General features: G+C 46.8%; 1 protein-coding gene across 7 annotated transcripts in view; it reads right to left on the bottom strand.

Moving 5' to 3' along the window:
* LOC144761709 (barrier-to-autointegration factor-like protein) overlaps positions 1-17480 on the bottom strand; it is a 329435-nt gene that overhangs the window by 303868 nt on the left and 8087 nt on the right. The gene's annotated exons all lie outside the window — the stretch shown is intronic.

The following is a 17480-nucleotide window of genomic DNA, read 5'->3' on the forward strand; positions in this document are numbered from 1 at the left end:
GGCTGGAATGATGTGATGAATGCACGGATGGATCGACACAGACTGGGGAATGGGGTGCTGTCGGGTACACCTACTAAACTGAATGGTATGGTGAGAGGGATGGGATGGGTGGATGCATGGCGACACCAACACACCCAACATCGTGAATATACATATGTCTCGGCAGTACACAAGTCCTTCTCCAGAATACACTACTTATTTGTCCCCCATGCCTGGGTTGGGAGGGTGGATTCCACGACCATACTACCGCGTGGGCTATCGGACCACTCTCCGGTGGCGATTAACCTACTCCTTGATAGGAGACGGCAGCCGTTTAGGTGGCGCCTCTCCAGGTGGCATTTACAACAAGAAGACTATCAGACCCACATGAGGGAGGCTATTGCTCACTACTGGAGAGACAATGACAATTCTGATACAGATGACATGACCCTCTGGGAGGCACTGAAGCCCACGCTTCGCGGGGTGGACATCACTTGGTGTGCGGCAGCCCGCAAGATGCGCAGGGAAAATATAGTGAGGGCCGCGGATCGAGTCAGTGACCAGGAAAGAAAATGCCACACAGACGGGTGTGAAGAAGATGTAAAACAATTACTGCTGGCGCAGCAGTCGTATGCCTCCTTGCTGTCGGATGAGGGTCGACAGCTGTGGTTGGCGACTCAGAGCAGGATCTACCAGTGGGGCGACAAATTCAGCTCGATGCTATACAGACTTTGCCAAAGCACTTTTCACGCGCAGTCCCTGCCATGCATTCGGGATGAGAGGGGAACGACCATGACGGCCGCGACGGACCTAGCGGCCGGCTTTGCACGGTATTAGGAGGCCCAATACGCCCCCCGAGAGCTTCTCTCGGCGGAAGACATTGACAAATTCCTGGCTGATCTCACGCCACGATCAATCTCGGATGAAAGGCGGGCTCGCCTTGAACTTCCTTTATCGGCGGAGGAGCTGGCTACAGCCCTCGGGGAATTGAATGTGGGCAAGGCCCCCGGACCCAATGGGTTCCCTTGCGAATTCTTTAAGAAATTCCACCTCCAATTAGGTGCGTATTATGGCAGGACGTTAGAGGCAGCTAGAGAGTGTGGCCAACTCCCGAGAGACTGGCGACATGCTGAAATAGTAGTCTTCTGCAAGCCGGGGAGACCTCCTGACCGACCCGAATCCTATAGGCCGATATCATTATTGAATACCGAAGCGAAAATATTGGCAAAGGCGCTGGCTAATCGCCTTCTCCCATTTATCACTGATCTTGTCCACCCGGACCAGGCCGGATTTATGCCCCATAGGGCAACACGATATAATATTATGCGCGCGCAGGTGGCAGTGGAGGCGGCCCGTGCAGCAGGGATTCCTGCGGCTCTTCTACTGGCCGACATAGATAGGGCCTTTGACTCGGTGAGTTGGGTCTATCTCCGTGCACTCCTGTCCCGGCTGAATCTGGGACCCCGCTTTTTATCATACTCACAGCTATTGTACACGGATCTAACGGCATCAGTGAGAGTGGCTGGTGCAGTGTCCAATTCCTTCTCTATAGGGCGGGGCACCAGGCAAGGATGCCCCCTCTCGCCGTATCTATTTGCCCTGGCTATGGAACCATTGGCGGCATGGGTCCGAATCGACGCACAGATGCGCGGCATTGAGTGGAGAGCGGGACCCTCTGATAGAATTGCACTCTATGCGGATGACGTCCTATTTTTTCTTACAGACTTGAACAGATCTGGGCCACGGGTCCTCGATATCATGTGAATTTTTGGGGAGGTGTCGGGCCTCCACTTAAACCTGCGTAAGTCGGTGCTGTGGGTTCTGGGGGAGCGTCGTGGCCTGGGATCCTGGGCGGCGGCATTGCAAGAAGCGACGGGAGGCTTTAAGTATTTGGGAGTGTTCCTGACAGACATGCGTGGGGTCTCCTGGACGCGCAATGTTGTACCAGTATGGGAGTGTGTCCGTTCGGACATGGCTGCGTGGTCCCGCATGCCCCTGAACGTTTACGGCCGATCGGCCATACTTAAAATGGTAGCCCTCCCGCGTCTTTTATACCAATTACAAAACCATCCATACCCGATTCCATCGCAGTGGTTCAGGCAGGTGAATTCGACACTCAGTCAATTTCTCTGGGCTGGGGGAGTGGCGAGAGTGGCGCTCCGCACATGTTTCCTTTCCACATATTGTGGCGGCCTAGCAACGTCAGACATCCTGTCCTATTATCAAGCTTCTCACCTCTTAATACTAAATGAGTGGTGGTATGGGGATCGAGGTGATCCGGTCTACGCTCTAGAGAGGTACCTAAAGGATCCTGACACGCTACATGTCCTACTCTACTCGGCGGTTAGGAGGAAGAAGCTTCCGGTGGTCACTCAAATTGTGTTTCATATATGGCGCGGAGCACTCCGCCGCATGGGTTGGTGGAACAGGCTAACGAGGGAAACTCCATTGTGGCAGAATGGGCAACTGCCGGCATTGATGTCCCTACAGGGGTTCCGTGGCTGGGACGCGATTGGCATCTCGGCCATAGGCCACGTCGTCAGGGGCACGACCCTTAAGTCGTTCCAGGAGATGCGGGACGAGTATGACATGCCCAAGACCCAGTTCTTTCGCTATTTACAATTCCGACATGCCATCACGCCCACCTTAAAAGGCCTTGACTCTTTGCCCGAGTTTAGCCCTTTAGAGGCCAAGGTATTTATGGGGGATTTGGAAAATAAAAAGATATATCATCTATATACCAAACACTAGTTACGCATTGTTCAACTTCCCTAGACACTCTGCGGGCCAAGTGGGAGAATGATTTGGGTGCATTTGAGGAGGAAGACTGGAGAGAGGCGCTTGAGGCTCCGAGAGGGGCGGCCATTGCAGTACGCCTGCGCTTCATTCAGTTCAAATATTTACATAGGGCCTACTTTACCAGGGAACGACTGTGGAGGGCGGGCATGATAGCGTCCCCGGAGTGTTTGAGATGTGGCAGAGAGAGGGGCACATTTCTACATACAATATGGTCGTGTGGTGGCCTACAGAGGTTTTTGTCGGGAGTGTGGGACTGCCTGGATGAGGTGTTAGGTTGGGAACTCCCCCGCACGCCACAGCTGGGTCTCCTTCATGTACTGGAACAAGTAGGGGGAAATATCTACAAAAGACACTTGCTGTTGTTGGGCCTCGCAGTGGCCAAGAGGGATGTGGCCCGAGCCTGGAAAGACCCCAGGGCTCCCCTGTTGGGAGTGTGGAAAAGGGGACTGGACTTTTATATGGGACTGGAGCGCCTGATCTTCGAGGCCAGGGGCTGCCCCCGGAAACATTATAAGATTTGGAAGAGGTGGGCAGATTATAGAGGACTGTGGCTGGAACCGCCGCCACGAGATGACCCTGAAGAACGAACTTTAGACACTGAACCCGGGTGATGGGGTGTCCACACTACTTGATACTTGATGTGCCTTTTACTTATGGACTGCTTAGTCGCTGTGCAGGGGGGGATGGGGGCTTCGGGTGGGGGAAGAGGGGAGGGGGATGTGGAGTAGCTATTTCCATTTAAATAGTTGTTTTAATTACCTACACTGTAATCCTCACTTTAATGCTCACAGCTTCTCCGGTTCTCGGGGCGCTGTGCTTGTCATGCAACTTTTCAACAACTCAATAAAATTTTGTTCTGAAAAAAAAATATATATATATATATATGGCGCAGGTGGTGGTGAGTAAGCTTTGAAGGAGCATAATCCTCGCCTCAGGTCCTGACATAGAATAGAAATTTGCTTAGCCTACGAGAAGGTAAGTTTCAATTCTATTAAGGACGCGGAGGCGAGGATTATCCCACCCAGCAAGTGCGTTGGTTGCTATCCCTCGCCGTACTGGTTGTAAGTAACTCCTTTTCGTTACTGTTCTTATTCTATGCAGTACTCAGTGGTTTAAATTCATTGCTGTGTTAGGCACAATGTTGGTTTGAATTAATGTAATTCTTTGTTCAGTTAGTCGATGACGCCATAAGTGATTGGTGTGGTTTTTTCAGGGAATGGTCACACGAAGGAGAGTGCCTGACCATGGGAGAGATCCTCCAGCGAAGAAAGAGGAAGTGCAGGAAGTTGCAGGAGGATTTATGGGAAGACCTTCATGGAAACTGTGAAAAGACTTAACAGAGACTGTGTTTTCTTTTGCCTAGTGTTGTGGGAAATGTAGTTTTGTTGCTTGTTATATGAAGAGCTGCTGTGAAAATTGTTAATAAAGCGAAGAGAGAATTGTGAGCATAATCCTTGCCTCCGCGTCCTTAATAGAATTGAAACTTACCTTCTCGTAGGCTAGACAAATTCATATTCACCCCTGAAGATCGGAATCACTGGAGACCCGATTCACTGAGGAAGTATAAAGAGCTCTTAGCGAACTTCCCTCTGGTAAGGCAGTAGGACCCGATCAGATCCCCGTTGAGTTTTATAAGACCTTCCTCAACACCCTAGAGACGGATCTGTTAGAAACACTCTGTCAGGCACATAAGGGAACTTCTGTACCAGATTCATAGGCGGGGGCCTCAATTATAATCTTTCTGAAAAAGGGGAAACCCCCCCCCCCCCCCCCCCCCCAAGGAAGCTGGCTTCTACAGACCTATCACCCTCATGAATAGCTACACAAAAATATTTTCAAAGGTGTAAGCGTCACGATTAGACTATTATTGGAAGGGTGATTTGCCCTCGCCAGCTTGGGTGTATACCTGGTAGAGGCACCACTAATCACATCTGCAGGGTAGTAACACTTTTTGATGCAGCAGCAGTCTCTGGGGACCCTATGACTCTGATATTATTAGATGCCAAGAAGGAGTATGACAGGGTCTCCTGGGATTGTTTGTGGGCTGTCCTCAAGCGGTTTGTTAAAGAAAAAGGCTTTATTAATGTTATACAGGAAATATACAGGACTTCGCTTGTTAGATTAAGATTGAATGGGGGTATACAGATCCAATACGAATCACACGGGGACAAAGCAGGGGTGCCCGTGTTCCCCCTTCTCTTTGCATTATTTATTTATTGATTTTATTGGAACGTTTTATAGAGCGCGAACAAGATCCTGGCGGATATCAGAGCACTATACAGTCAATAAATGTTACTTATACATCAAAGAAAAAGAAGAGCAGATCAAAACAAAACATATGTACAGGGGCGTATTATACAAGGACGGACAAAGTAAGAATCGATATACAGTCTGTCTCGTAGTGTGAGACCAAGGGTCAGTATAATGTCAAGATTGCTTACTTCTATGTACCATATTAATGTGAATTTGGCCATGAGGATGGCTTTTACTTCCTTTTTAAATGAGGCAGTGGAAGGATTGAGTCTGGGTTCTGGGGGTAAGGCATTCCAAATTCTGGGTGCCATCCCAGAGAAGGATCGGTTATATGTTTTTTTCTTATTGAATTTTTGTGGTTTCAGAAGTCGTTTTTCAGCATTTCTTGAGGGTCTGATCCCACCCGAGATGGTCACCTTCTGTACCAAGCAGCTGGGGGCCTTGTGATGCATGGCTTTGTGCGTCATGCATGCTATTTTCAGATGAATTCGGGCTTCCAAGAGTAACCAGTTCAGGGATTGTAGATCAGGGGAAATGTGGGAGCTTCGTTTAGAGCCAGTTATGAGTCTTGCTGCTGCATTGATTGAGGCTCGTAATAGAGCCGTAGAAGCTTTGGGTAGGCCACACAGAGAGATACATCCGTATTTTACTCTAGGGATATTTAGAGCTTGTACTGCTTACTTGAAGTCATTGGGTGGCAGGAAGGGTTTCATTTTCCGCAATGTGTGTATCTGGAAGTTTGCTCCCTTTGTAGCACTACTAATATGTTTTTGCATGTTGCTGTCCAATGTTATTCCCAGTGACTTTGCTGAATCCACAATGGAGGGTCGGACGTTGAGCGCCGTAATGTGTTTGAGCCAATCTTACATTTTGGGGATTTGTGCGGGTGGAGCTATTAGAAGGAATTCAGTCTTTAGAGCATTCAGTTTGAGATGATTTTCTGCTAGCCAGGCTTGGGTATTTCTGAGCGTTGTGTTAAGCAATTTGATGTCCTCTAGGGTGTGGATCTTAAGGTATAGTTGTGTATCATCTGCGTACATGTGATATTGCAGGTTGGAGGCTTGTAGAATATCAATTTCAGTGATATTTCAGTGATATATTGATCCCTTGATCCGAAAGATTGATAACAATAGAAATATCAGACCAATGAGATTTTAAGGGCGGGAAACAAAAGTTCTGGCTTGTGCCGATGATTTGGCTGTAGTAACATCTAATCCCCAATCAGCACTCTAGGTAATAGAGGCAGAAACCCTGGCATTCAGTAGGAAAGCGGGGTATTTATTTAATCAGCAAAAAACACAGATGGTCATAAATAGGGCTACTGACATTGAGGACCCCAGAGTGACACAAGCAGCCACCTACCTTTGGATAAATATTACTTCAGAGTTGGGGCAATTGGTCGAGATGAATATAGGTCCAGTTATTCAGAAAGGAAAGAAGGACTTTGACAGGATGCATCATCTCTGCCTTTCTATTGTTGGCCGGTGCAATATAATTAAGATGATTTTCCTGTCCAAAGTTCTGTAGCTTTTCAGCACAATACCCCTTGAACTTGAAAAACAATGGTTTAAGGGTCTGAAAAATATGTTTAATAGGTTTATTTGTGCCCACTGGAAAACCAGGAGAGCACTGAGATACATGACACTTACAAGAGAGAGAGGGCGGGAATGGGCAGTGCGTGACCTAAAATTGTATCGTTGGGCAGCAGCCCTACAATATATGCAGGGTTTAATTGGAGGGAACGCAGTAGACTGCTGGAGCAAACTAGGGTCACCTGATGTTTACGAATTACTACTTGGTGACGAGTCTCAGAATTTCTTGCTAAAATACTGTGAAAATAAATTTAAAACCCTACCAGCGGCATACAAGATCTGGCCAGCTTTTAAAAGGAAAATGGGGTTGGGCAGAATGAATTTTCATAGTCAACTCCATGGAAATCCAAACTCCCAGGAATCTTTCAAGATAACATCATGGCAAGATGGGAGGGTTTGGGAATCCGAATGATTGAGGATCTCATGGACACAAATGCATTTCAATAAGTTAATGATCTTCAAGACGAATTTGGAATTGATAGGAGATAATTCTTAAATATTTACAAATTCTGAGTTTTCTTGCAAAACAAAAAAAATAAAAGGGGGGGACTCAAAGGGTTTTAGCAAGAATAGTATCATGGAGTTGGCCAGGGACAAGGAAGGCTGTACTATCAGGCACCTTTATGCGGAGCTGTCCCAGCGGAAACCGGACGATCTCGAGAAACGAGGGGCAAAATGGGAACATTAACTAGATATAGACAGCTTTTTAGACTCCTTAGAACTAGGAAGGACTATACTGTGCTCAGCTGGATCACAATTACAACACTATAAAACAATGTTTTCATTGTATCATACACCTGGTAAAATTGCACAATGGCGGGCAAGAAGGGATTAGCTGTCCTCGCTGTGGCAGCACAGGAGCGGACCAAGTACACATGTTTTCAACCTGACCCTGCTTAAATACTTTGAAAACTGAAATAGGAAATGTTTTAGATCATTACCCGACTATAAAAGTAATTATAACATCAGAATTAATTATATTAGGTGTTGACAACAATGCAACACCCGAGGTATATCAATACTTTTTATTTGTGGCCATGGCAGTTGTGAGAATCTGCATAACCTCTGCATGGCTGGATCCACTGGCACCTACATTTCAGAAATGGTTAGAAAGGCTTCTGGCTATTTTTAATGTGAAAAAGGGGGTGTATGAGAAAATGGGATGGAGAGCGAGAAAACTAGACAAGCGTATATGGGCACCAATCTATAGGTGGAAGGAAGAAAGGCGGGACAGACTGCAGCTAAATATTTTGTTTGTGATTAGTTGATATTATGGTTTAATTGGGAACAAAATGCTGCTTTGAAATTGGTTTTATCAATTTCTTATATCATTTTTTTAAATTAGTTTTAACAAAGGGTACAAGAGAGACATAATCCTAAAGTTAGTGCATATACATTGTGGTCACAATATGGTTAATAAAGAAAAGGGAAAAAACATATAAGCCAAAGAAAAAGAAGTATAAAGTAAAAAACTGGGAAAAAAAGATAAAGGAGGAGTCATCTGAATCATAGTCCGATATATAGGTAAGATCAGAGAAAGCAGTGCCATGTACGACCCAGTTTTAGTAAGGACTGTATACCTCTAAGCTTAGCCAGTGCTCGTTCCCTTTCAAACAGAACTTTCATGACTACCCACGACTCTGAGAGAACTGGGAGGTTTGGCGAGATCCATACTTGCTATGCAGAGACGAGCTGCCACTAAAGCGATGGAAATTAAAGCTCTCAGGCCTCGGTTAAAATCCTCTTTAAGACCTAACATAATCTCCTTATTGGTAGGGTGATAGTCCAAACCCAAGCAGCTTCCAATAGATTGGATTACTTCCCCCTAGAAGAGATCAAGCATGGGACAAATACAAAGCATATGCAGAATATTTGCTTCTGCCAAACCTCATTTTGGGCATAGTGTCCTATTTCCCCATTTCCCCGTGTCGTTTGCCCCAATTCACAATCTTTTCAGGGGTGTAATACAGCATGCCAATAGTACGAAATTGATGTAGTTTTAAGCTGGTATAGTGAATAAATCTATCTAAAATATCTAGAGCTGAAACAATTTCTGCAGGAGCAGTAGTTATACCCAGAGTTTAAGTCCATTTTGTAACTAACCGGAGTTTAAGTCCATTTTGTAACTAACCGTAGGCTATCATCTCTTTTATATCGACAAAATTGTAAATACATTATGCTGATTCGTAATTTCTGATTGAGATTGCAAAGGCAGGTCAGTACGTCATGTGTATATGGTATTTGTATCAACTGTCGTCTTTAAAAATAGCCAATACATTAGGAGCTATAGGGGGAAACAAGACAGCCAGCCCCCCCACTCAATACATTCAAAATCACTAAGGGCCATATGTAGGTAAATCAAGAATACAGAATCCTTAATACCGAATTTTACCGAATCGGTATTAAGAATTCGGTAAACGCGATGTAGTTAAAAAAAAAAAAAAAAATCGGAAAACATTACCGAATCGTTAAAATTCGGTAATAAATACCGAATGTGAACGAATCGGTAAAAAATACCGAATCGGAGTTACAGAATACATTACCGAATCAATTCAAAAATTCGTAATTTGTTGAATCAGCCAATCCTGTATCACCCAATTACCTCCCAAACAGGAAGTGGCCACACCCAGGCAGCTGCACAGGACCTGGAGCTCACTGTGAGGCAGGCAGGTGAGCTGAGGAGCCAGCAGCAACAGAGCCTCACAGCTACAAGCAAGAAAAATAAAACAAGATAACAAGCATTGAAATGGCAAGCCAGGACAGGGAGAAGGAGGGAGGTGATAGGAAAAGAAAACTGAAGTTCAGTGACAAGGAGCTGGAGGTACTGATCCAGGATGTCAGCCAAGAACATCACAAGCTTTTTGGAGCACAGTCCCACCAAGTGCCAGAGTCACAGAAGAGGCAAATCTGGAGTGGCATTCGGGACAAAATCAATGCCATAGGTGTGACCCAGCGCACCATAGAGGACATCAGGAAGAGGTGGTACGACCTCAGGAAGACAGCAAAACTAAGGATGGCAGAGAGACAGAGGCAGGCTGCCAAAACAGGCGGAGGAAAGAACCAAGCCCCAGCACCAACACCACTGGAACTGATGGTGGAGTCCACCATCCAGCCGGAGAGTGTGAGTGTCGTGGGAGACGCAGACAGCTCCGCCAGAGCAGCAAGAAAACAAGGTAAGAAGCATGCCCAGCATGCTGTGCTACCCCCTCCCCAACCCCAATCCCCATAGTGGCATAGGGGCTCCCACTCCACTCCATGTCTTACTGATTACCTGCAATGCATTATGGGTGATGTAGTCAGAGTGAACATATGTATAGGACAGTCAGGCTAGCAAACACAATAGCATGGTAAAGTAATTGGCTACGTCAGGACAATCACTGTGCTCTGTAGGCATGATGTTTAATGTAATTCCATTTCAGACAGAGCAGTGAGTATATCTACATTTGTGTCATTACAGGCGAGTTATCTCGCAGTGCAGCAGAGGGCACCAGAGCTAAGTCAGCCAGGCCAGAGGGGAGGCAACATGAGGATGACAGCATGCCTGCAGGGACCACAAGCTCGGCGCCATCACATCCTCCACCACAGCCATCACCACAGCGCCAGGGAAGGCCGCAATCCCCTTTCACCCAGTCCCCACTGCGACCAACACCAACACCACCACAGTGAGGCAGGAGGAATGCCTTGGCCACCCTCCAGCAGATGGAGGAGTCGTCAGAGGAGGGCACAGTGGGCGAACAAAGTCCAATACATGAGGGATCCAACAGGGAGAGGGCTGGTACTCCATCCGAGGGCGCCCACAGTTCATCCCGATGCCGCAGGGCAAGGCTGGACAGTCCAGAAGCATCCGAGCAGGGTGAAAGTGTGTTTGCCGGACTGGAAGGCAACATGCTGAAGGTCCAGTGCCTGCAATGGAGGGAGATGAAATCAATGCACAGGGAAGTGGCACACATCAACAAGCACATGCACAGGATGGAAAAGGGCATCAGTGCAATGGGAGACAACTTGTGTGCGGGAATGGAGAGAGTAGCAACCTCTGTGGATAACCTCTGCAGCCAGCTGGAGCAGGACCGTCTTGGCAGGCGCAGGGAGAGGCAGAGGCTCCAGGCCTATACCAAGGCTGTGAACCGGCTGGCCACTGCAACATCACTGATGTGTCGCAGGTCCATCGCCATGCAGGAGGAGATGGCGCATTGTAGCAGGGATGTGGCCAGGGGGATGGTGTCTATGACCTCAGCTTTAGAGCTCCTGCAGAATGCTAAGGCGGCCACAATGGAAGGGGGGGGGGGACAGTGAGGAGGCTACCAGCCGTGGTAGCATTACACCCTCACCCACCGAGTGCAGGAGGCGCAGTGAACGCCACGGGGCTGCACAGGAACAGTCCAACACACCAGACAGTGTTGCTAGGGAACGTGCATGTGCAGTACGTGGACGCAGGAAGTAGAGACCTTTGCCTGTTGCCATACATGAGATGGGTGATGTAACCCATGTCCGATTGGACATTGAACACAATACTGGAGGTGTGCTTAATAAACACCTTAACATGTAACTGTTACTGGCTCTGTCTCGTTACTCACTCAGAAATAGTTAGACGTAATCTCTGCCCGTCTCGGTCTCCCATCATGTTCATTTGCAACACCAGCTGTGCAGGGCTCTGGCTGAGGGTTTTCCTCATCCTCGTTCTCAGAGTCAGTTAGTTCCACTGCTGTTCCTTTTGTTGTGGCCAGATTGTGTAGCATTGCACATGTAGCAATTATCTTGTAACATTTGATGGGGCTGTACAGAAGTGCACCTCCAGTTTTGTGGAGGCAACGGAATCTGCTTTTTAGCAATCCAAATGTGAGCTCCACCACGTTGCGTGTGCTCCTATGTGCCACATTGTATCTCCTCTCCCTTGGGGTGGTTGGGTTGAGATATGGTGGTAGTAGATAAGGCCGGAGAGCATATGCGCTGTCACCTATGTACAGAAGAAAGTGCCATTAATTTGTGTGACCAACAGCTTGAGCCAGGGTGTACATCAGGGTGTGTCACATTGACTGACCTAGTAGGTATCCGTCTCCAAATTCACCAGCAAGCAGACGTGTATGGATGCCACTGTTCCGGCAGATGAACGAGTCGTGGCTACTCCCGGGGAATTTGGCCACGATGTCAGTTGTAATGTACTTGGCATTACAAATAACCTGCACATTGATGGAGTGGGCGGATTTGCGGTTTCTGTAGATGTATTCACTTGCTGCAGGTGGGCAGATGGGTATATGGGTCCCATCGATGCAGCCAATTACGTGTGGGAACTGCGCAAGTTGGTAGAACTCCAGCTTGGTCCTCTGCAGCTCCGCCTGTGTACTGGGGAAGGTAATGTAATGTTCCATTCTGTCCATCATGGCATCCAGGAAGGTGTTGAAGAAACGGGATAGACAGCTCTGTGACACACCACCCACTGCGGCTCTCACACCCTGGAAACTTCCAGATGCAAGGAGGTGCAGGAAACAGAGTACCTGCACATGGGTGGGGATTGCGTGGGCCCTTGGTGTCTGATGATCCAGATAGGGTTTTAGGTCCCGTATTAGGTCAAGGATGGTATCTGGGTGCAGTCTGTACCTTTCATGGATTTCAGGTTCAGTCAATTGGAACAATGTGATGCGTAGTCTGTACACCCGCTCTTCCCGTCTCCAGATCCACACTCCTGCTGCTCTCAAGCGTAGCCGCCTTGCTATGAGGTAGAGGGCCGCCATTGTGTTCACACAGATGCATTTTGGGCCTGTTTTTATGCACTGCACCGGATTACCACCTGCTCAGGAAAAGTGGTAAATACCGAATCGTTATTACCGAATTTGGTCATATTCGGTAATAACGAGGTTTGCTACATCGCATTTTTTGGGTTTTTACCGAATCGTTATTTCCGAATCGGTATTCATTGTTTCGGTATTCACCGATCGGTAAATAAGGAATCGGTAATTATTTACCGATTCGTTATTATCGAATCAATTCGGTATTATGTACATCTCACATGGCTAAATACCGGTCGGTAACGCCGAAAACGACCCATTTTCGGTGTTACCGACCGGTATTTGGCCACCTACATATGGCCCTAAATGGCTGCACCTAGTTGGATACAACAAAAATATATTTTTCTATTTCCAGCAAGAGGGTTTTTTTTCTCTATAACCTCATCCACAGTTCCCTTTATGACCAATTGGTCGCTTTGCTGTTGTGTATCTTAATTCTAAAATAAACTAATTCTAAAATGAACTACCATCAACAGTCCACCCATAGACTAAAAAAAGTGTGGGGAGGAAAGAAAGCACCTCACGGTTGCAACACCAAGGGGGCCGCTGACTGGTACTCGCCAGCAAGCCCACTTCTCATCATTGGTTGCCTTCTTTCCAAAAAAGAAATGTGTGTGCACTTGAGAAAAAGACCTCAACCCAATGAAATCAAGCGATATAAAGAACCTAAATGTGACTGTACTTCCTATATGTGCTATACCAATGCACGTGTTTAAGGACCCCGTGAGAATATATGAAAATAATCCTCACCATTAAAAATTGGTAAAGCTTACTTGCTGATGATAACTTTTATTCCATGCTGTAAGCTCTTCCACATTAAAAATGACTCATGTAGAGCTATAATCAATCGTTAATAGCCAAGGTCTTTACATTACTTCTGATTTTCTGTGTGTCTATGATCTCATGTGCATTAACAAGTATATTTATGATAAAAAATGTTTTGAATTTCAAGTTACATTAGTCTAGGACTACTGTTTTTCTGTACTAAACGATACCCAGGTCCTTTTGACTTTATAGGGTAACCCCATTTGTGATAATGGTCCTTCACCTTCACTGTCGCAGAACATGAGCTACTCAGCGTCGGATATCCTAGAGGACTATAATGATTCAGCTAGTCTTCCCATGGTTTAGAGTAATCTCATTCTCAAGCTTGCTAAATCTACCAGAGGCAAAAAGCATGCTTAGCTTTACAGCAAGACCTGACACTATAGTACTGTTACAGGACACACGAAGGGAGGAGGGGGTCGGAGAATCGCCCCCTTCGCAAATAAGTCACTTCAAAAGGGGAGGTAAGGGCAATTATATCGAGACTCTCTGATTCTGGGCTGGCCGGGGAGACTAGTGTCAGTCAGAGTCCTTCTCTTTCTTTAGAAGTGCATAATACTCCAAGTATTCTATCAAAGGATGACGCATTACTATCCGTTTCTCCTCTTGTATCTGGCCTCTCCATAGTGACAACAAAGGAGGCAACTACACTCAATTCTGAGGTACTCGAGGCACCAGATGCACCGGAGGCCCCAGAACCATCACTCAGATCCATTTTACAGGCTTTACAGACACAAAGAGCTGAGGCACAGGAACATTACACGCAGCTTAGAGCAGACAATTCTCTGATCCAACAATCACTTTCAGCAGTAATCTGTGAGGTGGAGTCACTTACCAACAATATGGTAGAACTACAGCAACTCCTGGTAGATAATGAAGAGGGTGTTACATCTTCTAATAGTCTTATCCGGGTCCACGACAATCAATTTTGCTTTTACAGGGGTAAGTTGAGGACATGGAACATTGGCAGCGGCGGAACAACTTAAGAGTGTTTGGGAACCCGGAAGGCAAGGAGGGTCCTGATCCACGGACATTAAAATATATATTTTTTTAAATGTAAATCCTTATTTGTAAAGCGCGAACTACTCACCCTTACGGGTCTCAAGGAGCTGGGGGCTGTCGTGGAAATTAAGTGAGCTATTTCCCAGAGTCACATGGTGCTGAGCTGAGCTGCCGCCGGAGATCCAACCGTGAACCCTGTGCTGCGAAGGCAGCTGCCCTGGCCGCTGCACCACACCTCTCCAATTGTGCCGTTGTTCCAGAAAGGCTTCCCTGATTTGGCAGATTGGGCCTGGGGTTCCCAAATTCAAAGGGCTCACAGGATATCCTTTTTTCTGAATCAGTCAGACCAGACCAACTTACGCCATCCCCGCCCATTTCTTATATATGTTGGAAATTTTCTCTTAAAATAGACCATTGCCATCAAGGCCTGACATACTACACCAGTGATCGTGGTTTCAATCTCGTTTCCTGTAGATCGGATCTCTGTAAAAGCACGATGGATAAGAGGTGGAGGATGTGACACCTCATTGATCCCTGGAAAACTATTGGGGCCGAGGTGTTTTTGCAGGAACTGGCCCGTTTGAAGGTTATTAAAGATGGACACTTACTGATTTTTTACTCGGATCAGGAGGCAAAGCTGGTGCTTGATAGATGGCAGCAACCGACCAAGAAATGACATTAGCTACCATTAGCTGAACGACTCCTATTTTTTCCAAAGAAGAGCAGAAGACATCTAGTATGACTGTTCTACGTTTTTCTCACCAGCCAAACTGCATCATGCGCTAGCTTAATCAGCTATGACTTTTGACTCAGGATTTTTTTTCTCCCAGCTTAAAAGCTCCTTTCTTTTCTCTTTTTTCTCTTCTGGGTTGCAATGTTGTATAACTTCACTTCCTATAGTGGATACTTACTAAAGGGGGCTCTTGGGTCCGTGTTCCTCTACGGCCTGTCAATCATCGACAAATGTCAAAGAAAATCCCCTTGGTAACCGTTAAAATTGTTTTGTCACACGTATCACACCACCAAACCTATGGTCATACTAAACTCGCACACAATCACCACACAATGAGCCAAGAACACTAATCAGTGCAAACACAATTATAAAAGGTTGCATACAATTTATAACAAACGTTGTAGATAGCAACTTTACATCATTAAAAACACATTGTACAACAGAAACAATAAAGTTTGAAAACAAATGTAAAAAAGTGGGACAAAAGAAAAACAGCAAGAACAAGTAGTTTCATATGAATGAATGACTACATACTTATATAGCGCATGGCTACCCGGAGGCATCCCAGCGCATTCAGTGACCGAGTCATTCCCCCCATGTTCAGGAAAACAGAAAGGTCTTTAACATTCTCCTGAACCTGAGGTGGTTCACTTCCAGTCTGATGGTGTCGGGAAGATCATTCCAGATCTTTGCAGCCTGGAGGGAAAAACGTCTGCCGCCCATGCGGGTTCTCTTTATCCTGAGGATCGTCAGTAGATTCTTATTGCTGGACCTTAGGGTTCAGGAGGTCTGGTACGGCCGAAACATAGGTTGAATTAGGGCTGGACCAGCATTGGTCATTGCTTTATGCACGATGGTCATAGCCTTGAACACAATCCTCTGTTGTACTGGCAGCCAGTGTAGTTGGCGTAACGCTGGTTTAGCCGAGGTCTTTCGAGGGACATCCAGTAACATGCGGGCCGCACAGTTTTGTACGGTCTGCAGGACCCTGACTGTTCCCTGTGGGGCCTCCAGTGACTAGGGATTTGAAAATTAGAAAATTTTCCCGGGGGGAGTTTGAGGCTAAAGCAATCTTTTCTTGAAAATATTTGGACTGGGTAGATTTGATTTCTTGCTTATAGGTCCGCAGAGAAGTTCTATAGCTGTCTTTACTGGACTCTGAATAGTCTTTCCTCCATTTCCTCTCCTGCTGCCTGCAGATTTGTTTGAGAGCTTTAAGTTCAGGGGTGTACCATGCTTTTTTGTTCGCACACTACGGTGGGAAAATTCAATTTTTGGGAGAGTGACGTCCAATGAGGACTCCAGCCACTGATTGAAGAGGGCATTAGCTTCTAAAGGATCAGAGCTACCCCTGGGGGTGATTTCCTTCAACTTTATGGTCCAATCTTCTACAGATAGCTTGGACCAAATTCGGCTTACTTTTTTTGTTAAGTTTGCTGGGCATAGCTGTTCGTTGGGGGACAAGGAGAAGGATATAAGTGCATGGTCAGACCAGGGGACCCTCAGGGAGTTATCGAAGTTAAGTGTGTCCAGATTAGTAAAGCAGTGATCAAGCGTATGTCCCGCTTTAAGCATGGGACCTTTCACGATTTGTTTAAGGTGGAGCACCTCTAGTCCTGCCATTAAGTTCTGACATGCCGGGGTGTCTGGTACATCTAAATAGATATTAAAATCTCCCAAGGTGGTGAAATTGGGAGAGCGACTGGAGTAATTTATCGCGGTATTGGGAAGGTCGTCGCAGAATTGCGCATGGGCCCCTGGAGGGCGATAGAGTAATATCCCAGAGAGAGTACAGGTGGGTGAAAATGTGATGGCAAACATCATACTCTCTGCGCCTGGGATAGCGACATTCGAGTTTCTACATCCAAAGATATTTTTATAGATGATAGCGACCCCCCCTCCGCGACCATCTGGCCGATCTTGTCTGAGTATGACATAGTTTGGGGGCAAGGCTCGGACGATATCGGGGTCTGAGCTATCATTGGTCCATGTTTCTGTAAGGAAGAGCGCATCCAAGTCTCGTTCCTCCAAAAGCAGGGCAATCTCAATCACATGCTTGGGCAGGGACCGACAATTGAGTAGTGCCAGGGAAAACGGACCGGTTTTAGAGGGAGCTGGGACCATAGGTTCCTCCAGGGCAAAACTATATTTACAACCTGGACAGGACCTCTGATCGACAGTATGAGTCGGCAGTTGGACATATCTCGATCCCTCCCTCCCTCTTAGTCTTAGGAGCTGGTCCCTGCTGTACCTTAGCCCAACCCTTTCTTGCCCAGAGAGCAGAGGGACTGCCCCTGGGCCCGACCTGGCCCGGACGGGCCCAGACGGGCTTTCCTTAGGCACGTTGTCGGCGCGTCCGATGAACGCATCCGCTGCGCAGAGGCATAACCGTCTGCTTAAGTACTGGCGCCGAACGCCTTGCGCCTGAGTCACTAGACTGCTGCCCTGTCCTGGGATACCAGGACAGGGCAGAACAACACGGTAGTTGAACATGTCAAGATGTAAACATAGCTT

Source organism: Lissotriton helveticus, chromosome 6 (assembly GCF_964261635.1).
Source record: "Lissotriton helveticus chromosome 6, aLisHel1.1, whole genome shotgun sequence".
Taxonomy (NCBI): Eukaryota; Metazoa; Chordata; class Amphibia; order Caudata; family Salamandridae; genus Lissotriton; species Lissotriton helveticus.